This window comes from Cloeon dipterum, chromosome 1 (assembly GCF_949628265.1).
Source record: "Cloeon dipterum chromosome 1, ieCloDipt1.1, whole genome shotgun sequence".
NCBI lineage: Eukaryota > Metazoa > Arthropoda > Insecta > Ephemeroptera > Baetidae > Cloeon > Cloeon dipterum.
In genome coordinates this window covers 40,646,397-40,654,413 of record NC_088786.1, presented here as the reverse complement: position 1 = coordinate 40,654,413, position 8,017 = coordinate 40,646,397, and positions in this window count along the sequence as shown.

Below are 8,017 nucleotides of genomic sequence, written 5' to 3'. Positions count from 1 at the left end.
ATTGAATTGATATAAATATCAATCCTGAATTAGATTTTAGATTTTAGCCAGGATTATGATGCTCCAAGAATTAAATAAATTTTAATCAGCAACACGTTAGTAACAATATTTTAAGGTTTCATGCAAATGATTAGTTTTAAGGTGTCAGTTGCGAGATTTAAAGCAGCGGCCGGTCGAACTGACTTTTCAGAAGTGTATTATGTCTCAAAATTTTCTTTTAATAACGGCTTTGAACAATACGTGGATAACGCTAAATGGTGAATTTGGGGAAAACACACTCTCATAGACAACAAGATATTGATTTGATATTAAAATTTGTAAATGTTGTCTTAAACATAATTTTTGTTTTCACGTCAGAAGTGACAACTAATTGTGCACTAGTTAAAAATTAATATACATAATAGCAGATAATAAATATTATTTAATCAAAATAGCAAACGCTATATATACCCCAACAAGTATTTCAAAAGGCACTACTATAGTAAAGGAGCTGCCGTACGCCGTACTGCACATCTTCAAAGGTAGTGTGTCTGCAATCAATTAAATTTCGAACACTGACCAGGTATTTTAGTTTTGTTGGTTTTTCAGATAAAAATGCGTCACTTTTGGATCATCGCCTTGATTTCGATCATGCTGAGCAGCAAGATCAATGCCAAGAGTGTCCCATCTGCAGTCGACCCGTTCGATCATAAGTGTGCCAGTCTAGCGTCGACCAACGACAACTGGAACTTCCAAATTCCAGTGAACTTGACTCTAATTCCCAGCCTCAGTTTCATCAGTTTTAATACCGATATTGAAAGAGAACACGCAGAGTGGGTCGGGAAAACATGGGAAGCGACAAAAGGAAACTCATCCAGTTGGGGAACTTTGCAACCAGGCATCACGCTAGTCAAGGGATTCTCACTCTCTAACGAAGATATTGCCAACCCCTTTCTCGTCATGATAGAGGAAAATGGCATAGTTCAGTCTGGCTATGCTAAACGTTCCTCTAAAAGCGACCTTTGCTCCATGGCCATGCGAGCGGCAGACAAGACCATCGTCACTCTCGACTCGTTCGACAACATGTTCCAGCCAATCGACGAAGATCTTGCCAGTAAAATTCGGATAAATACGGAGGATTTACCTTCTTTCATGTTAGCAGGTTTAAAGTGGATTTGTATTGCCATAACCATTGCTACGATAATCATGATCATCAGCAGCATCTTGAAGTGTGCTGCTGTTTGTGTTAAAAGAAATTTTCCAAATTGTCGGTGAGTTATTGAAATGTAATGTCAATAGAGAAGTATTCTCAATTTATTACGTAAAGAATAAATATTATCAAAGAAAGTATATATTATTATTATTTCATTAACCTTTATTTATTGAAAATTTAGTCGAAATGGAAAATATATTAGCATATATCTTGAAGAAGTTTCGTGCCTGAATCAAAAGCTTTTCAAAAGGAGACAATAAAATTTAAAATAGCAGAGATTTATTTTTAACAATTACAACTCAATGTTCGTTAAAATTCAATAGCAAGATTTAAATGAAAATAAAACACAAAGCTTTACAAAATATTTTTAATAATCGAAAAACGCCAGTTTTGTTCGTTTTTCAGAAAATAAATATGCGTCAGTTTTGGTTAATCGCCAGGTTTTCATATCACAATAATTGAAGAAAATAAAATCGTTATATACGTATTGAGATTCACGTCGCTACTCTTTTGCTGGTTTGCACCTTTCCAGCATGCGTGATTTGGCTTCACGGGACGAATGTCTAGCGTTTCGAATTTTTCCTGATATTTGTAATTTCAACTAAATCGAATCAAAATAACTTGCTTCTAGATGCTTTCGTTAACACAACCGTTTAATCATTATGTGTTGTGTAAGTTTATCTAAATAACTCCATCCTATGTATATCAACTATGTTAACGCCACTTAAGCGTAGTGCAATGGCCAATTCTTGTAGATGTACGCATTCGATTAAATTGAATTTGGGATTAAATTAAACTCTTTCAAGAGGTATTTTCTACATGAAGCACTTCAGCTAATTTTATTTATAAAATTCCTGAATGAATGGAATTGTAGTGGCATTCATCAATCGTCATTAATGGTTTGTACAAATTTTACTCAAATTTAAAACTGGCATTTCTTAAATGTTTATTTTGTACAGCAATGCACGAAGAAAAAAGGAAAATCAGACTACGCTAATGTTGTATTTATATCCAATGAAGTGCAATTTCAGCTAATCAAAAAAGTTAAAGGTCAAGCATATTTTTAAAAGCGAAGAATATGTACACACGAGTGTCAATGAGATGGATCTTTTCATTTAGCTGATTTTGTTAAAATGTTTGGATTTATCTTGAAATAAAAGTGAATTATGGATATTGAGGTTACGGAGTTAAGACTGCGCAAGGGTTGCACTAATAAGTTCATCACACTGCCACCACCTTATTTCCAGGACATCTTCCATACCGGTTGTGATTGTACATTGCTTTCAGGCTCATTTCTCTACCACATTTGGGACATTTTTTCATTTTGTGATAACACTTGACATGATCTCTCAAATCCACCTCTGAAGCAAACATCTTGCCACACTTTTGCTGTCTGCATTTGATTTTCTTCTCCGAATGCTTCCGAAGAACATGTCTATTCAAGTCACCCTTCTGCTCTACCGAGTAATGGCAAAATTGGCATTGGAATTCCTTTCGTTCCTGATGCTCCTGTTGCTCGTGTTCGCTTCTCTTCTGATCTGAGACGAAATAGATCTTGCAACCATGGGTGGTGCACTTTTTCAACTCTTTATTGTGCTTCTTCTTGGAGTGATAGGAAATATTTTCATAACCCCTGTGGCATTCGCCGCATTCACCACTTTTATCTTGTTTTCTGATTTTGTTAGAGTCCGCATCAATCGAAGTGGATTTTTTCTCCTGGGTTTCCTTCTTAACGGGGTCGTTGTTTCTCTTCAAATTTGAATCCTTTGACGAAGGTCCTGGAATAGGATTTTTCTCAGCACCAGTTTTCCCGGATTCTGAGCCCTGCTGAGATCCAGATTTCTGGACAGTTTCTTGCAGAGAAACTTCATTTTTTTCAGTCTCTCCTTTTCTCAATCCATCTGTTTCGTCGTCAGACCAGCTGAAAAAAAAACGAGAATATTAATCCCGTTTCAAATAAAGCTCATATTAATTCGTCTTCAGTACCTGCATATTTCTGGTGTATTTGGAATAATAACTCGCCTTGGCTTCCCTTTTACGCGCGGCATTACGCAGCAGGATTGAAAATTTTGACGGATCCACAACTCGAGCAGCGATCAAGACGAAAATAGGAGTTAAACTGATAAAAGAAGAAGAGCGGCTGGAACGAGAATAATTCTTGGCGTTTATCGGTTTATCGTGGTGTTTCTTAAAGAGATACATTTTTAAAATAATTCGTCATTCCTGGCATTCATTCATCCGCACGCTGAACCCCGATCAGACAAAAGCGGTCAGTATTCAACCAATCTTTGCACTACGTTCTCTAAATTTTTAAAATTTACATTTTGTTAATCTGCGAGCAACACATTTTTTTCACTTTTGGCATCGGCAGCAAAAGGTCCAAAAGGCAAATTCCCACAAGTCTCAAATTAGTGGAAGAGTTCGTGCATTTCATTACCAAGAATTTATATTATTTCTAAGCAAATTAATATAGGACGTGGAGAAATTTATAAAGTCGGGCTACTTTTTCAATAATGTTTCATTCTTAAAAATTAATTTGGTAAGTTCATTTTAGTTTTCTAATTACTTCATGATTTTTTTCTAACTTGACAGCAATTCCAAGACATTACTATGTATTTCAAAACTTTTTACAAATTTGTTTTGATTGACTTTTGATTGACCCTCATTGTATTTATATCCTGAAAATATTAAATTCATAATTTATTAAACGCAAATTCCATATTTTTTTTATCAATTTTTACATCTCTTTTGCCAACATTGATTTTCGAAATTTTTATTAGTATAATCGTTTTAGGTTCGGTAAGATATTTCATCTAAGTCTCCACGAATGCTACCTATTTGAAATAACTCGATATTTTTCCTTTTTAAAATAATAATGACTATAGGGTTTTTTCTACCTGATATTTCTACGAATTGAAAAGAAATTATCGTGAATATTCCGCATTCCAGAGATATCCATTCTTTTTCTTCAATCCGATGCTCTCTCCCGTCTCGATTTGTTAGCGTTTGTGTTAGTTTGTCCTTCCTGCTGAAATGTCTCACGAAAGAGAAACGTCTGGCCAAATTTTTATTCCTTTTCCACCAGATGAAAACAGGTACAAAATTAGTATTCTGAAATTTAAATTAAGAATTGGGTAAATTTTTCATTTATTATTGTAGCACTGAGGCCGGAACAGTTGAATTTAGACAAGAAGATGTTTTCTTGCAGAAAATTATCAAATTCCTGGATTCCGAGCAAGGACTCGAAATTCCGAGCGCGGAAATTGATATGACAGGCAGTGAGCTTGATTTCATTCCACTCGAAAAAGCAAGGTACTTGTTTTTATATGTTTGTACTTTGAAAATATTTCCTAATTTTCTTATTGGATATCAGTCCTGAGGCCGAAAATGATGGATTTCTGATGCTAGAAGAGATTGAACCAAATGAACTATTTCCGGAAATTAACCAATCCCTGGATCTCGAGGAAGTATTCCAAATTCCATGCACTGAAACAATGAACAGTAAGCAAGATCCGACTCCAGGACCTTCATCAGGTGAAAACCAAGACTTAAATTTGAAGGAGAACGATCCTGAAACGGAGGAATTCCAAGAGGCGGAAATACAGAGAAAATCTCGTGCTCCTTCAAAAATCAGATCAAATGGCATAAAAAAACAAGACCACAGTGGCAAATGCTGCGAATGCAACAAGGTTTATCTCGATATTTTCCAACACAACCAGAGGAAGCACAATGGAAAGTTGGGAAAGTGCACCGCCTTTCTTGATTGCAAGAAATATTTCACCTCTGTTCAAAAGAGAGTCAAGCACGAGCAACAGGAGCATCAGGAACGAAAGGAATTCTGCTGCCAATTTTGCCATTACTCGACAAATCAGAATTGCAACTTGAAAAAACATGTTCGAGTGAAGCATTCAGAGAAGAAAATCAGATGCGGACAGGAGAAGTGTGGCAAGATGTTTGCTTCAGAGGCAGATTTGAAAGATCATGTCAAGTTGACTCACAAAAAGGAAAAATGTCCCACACGTCGTAAAGTGATGAGCCAGAATGCATTGTATGCACACAAACGGTTTGCAAGATGTCGTGTTTTGGCAGCAGAGTGATTTGACTTGAAGAATAACATTTTCATATGTAAGCAATTTATAGTTTTTAGTTCGTTGACACATGTATTAATCATCTACATCTGAGTAGCGTATCAATGCTGATGTAATAAATATTCCTTAAAAAATAGTAGAAGATTGCATAAAGGAAAAACAATTGCTAACAATTTTTGAGTAGAAAATAATTCGAATAATTTTAAAGTTTGACGACGGTTGTTGGCCTGTAAAACAAATAAACTGAGCAAATACAAGCCCGTAAAGAAGCCAAATAATTTGAATCAAAAAATTGTTTTATTTTTTTCTATACCGCACATATGTCAAAATATGAGAAATAAATGCTTTTTGCATTTGAGTTATCATTTGGTCACATCTATGGTTGCATTTCATTCTTCATTCACAGTTTATTTCATCCAGATATTCCCGTGCGGAGACGTGGACTCCGTTAATTAAGAAACAGGAGCAGCTAACAATTTCCCATGTTATGTAAAAAAGGCACAGTCTATTAAAATCAATCAGAAAAAAATTTATTCATTTATTGCAGTAATTAAAAATGAGAAAAAAACAACCACCACCTTCAAACACAAATGAAGTTATTAATGACATTCTTCGCGGTATAATTGAGCTTGAGGTACTCGTCAATGATGCTTCCATCTCCGAAAGGGAAAGTCGTCATGCGAAGTTGCTTCAGAGCTGTGTTGAAAACGACCATGGACGTGAGGCACGGATACCTGATGGCGTTTGCGGCGTAGTGCGCGTCGGGCAAGACTTTGCGGCTGCGGCACCAAACCTCGTGCGTCTGGTTCACGAACTCCGTCTCACCCACGATCGCCGCATACCCTTTTCCAGCTGTTAAAAGCGGTTTAATATGGAATTAATTAAATCAAATTATGATTTACCGAGTAGAGTAGAAGCCGTGACCAAGTCGGTTGCGCGTTTTCAGGCACGAAAAACTTCATTCCCAAAAATAGATAAAAAAAAAGGGAAGATTTGTTGGATCGAGAATAATTCTTGGCATTTCTCAGGATCTTTTCTATTCAATCAGGAGGTATGCAAGAAGTTTCTCATCATTTCAGAAATTCTCCGCCCGCTGAACTCCAATCAGACAAAAGTAGTTGATATTCGAACAATCTTCCACCTTTCCTAAACTTCTTTGAAATTTGTAGTATATTATTATTGTTCAATTTCGACTATTTTCATAATCTTGTAACCAAGTTGACATTGGGCAGCGTTTCTACGCTTCGATTGAATTGAATTTGGGATAAAATTAAACTCTTTTAAGAGGTATTTTCCAGATGAAGCACTGTAGCTACTTTTATTTATATACACTTCTACATGAAAGGAATTTTTATATTCCTTAAAATCGTCAGTAATTTTAATGTTTACTAAAATTGAAATTTGGCATGTTTTTTTTCTTAAATGCTAATTTTGTGCAGCAATTTGAAAAGAAAAATGAAAAATCAGACTACGCTAATATGCTAAATTTATATATAAAATGAAGTGCAAAATTTAGGGGCACAATATCCAAATAAATTTCGTATAAAAGGAACATATACACACGTATGTGTCCTGAGTTTTAACATTTCATTTTGCTGGTTTTGATAAGAAATCTCCCCTCAATATGGTATCGATTTATCTTGAATTAAAGAAGATTTGACATTGAGAGGTTACGGAGTAAACTCTGAAGACTGCACAAGGGTTTCACTTTCCAGGACATTTTCCATTCCGGTTGTGCTTATGCATTGCACCACGGCTCAATTCTCTACCGCATTTGAGACATTTTTCCATTTGGTGACACTTCTTGATATGATCTCTCAAATCCGCCTCTGAAGCAAACATTTTACCACAGCTCGGCTCTCCACATTTGATTTTCTTCTCCAAATGTTTCCTCTGAACATGCTTTCTCAAAACTTTTGCTGCATCTGTCGAGTAATTACAATGTTGGCAGCGGAATTTCTTATAAACACGATGGAACCTCTGGTCGTGTTCGCTTCTCTTTTGAGCTGAGGCGAAATAAATCTTGCAACCAGTGGTGGTGCAACTTTTCAACTCTTTATTGTGCTTGTTCTTGGAGTGACCCGAAATGTCGGCATAAACCCTGTGGCATTCACCGCATTTACCACTCCTATCTTGTTTTCTGATTTTTTTAGAGTCTGTATCAGTTAAAGTGGATATTTTCTTTGGTTTGGCTCCCCTGGTTTCCTTCTTGGCGCGGTCGTTGTTTCCCTCTGACGAACAAGGTCCTGGAATAGGATTTTTCTCATCACCAGTTTTCCCTGGTTGAAAACCCTGCTGAGATCCGGATCCCTGGACAGTTTCTTGATGAGAAACTTCATTTTGTTCATGCACTCCTTCCCTCAATCCATCTGTCCATTCGTCTTCAAACGAGCTGATTAAATAAACAAAGAAAATAATTCCCGTTTCAAATGAAGTTAATTAATCGTGTACCTGTTTTTTTCTAGTGAATGTTGAATAATTACTCGTCTCGGCGTGGCTTTTACGCGCGGCATTACAGCAGGAATAAAAGATTCCAAGGAACCACAAACTCAAGCGATCCAGATGAGAAAAGGAGACGAACTGATAAAAAGAGAAGAGTTGCTGGATCGAGAATAATTCTTGGAATTTCTCAGCGGCTTTTCACTTCAAGCAGAATGTTATGTACAAATATTTTTGTCTATTCAGAAACTCTCCGCACGCAGAACTCCAATATATCAGACAAAAGCCGTCGATATTT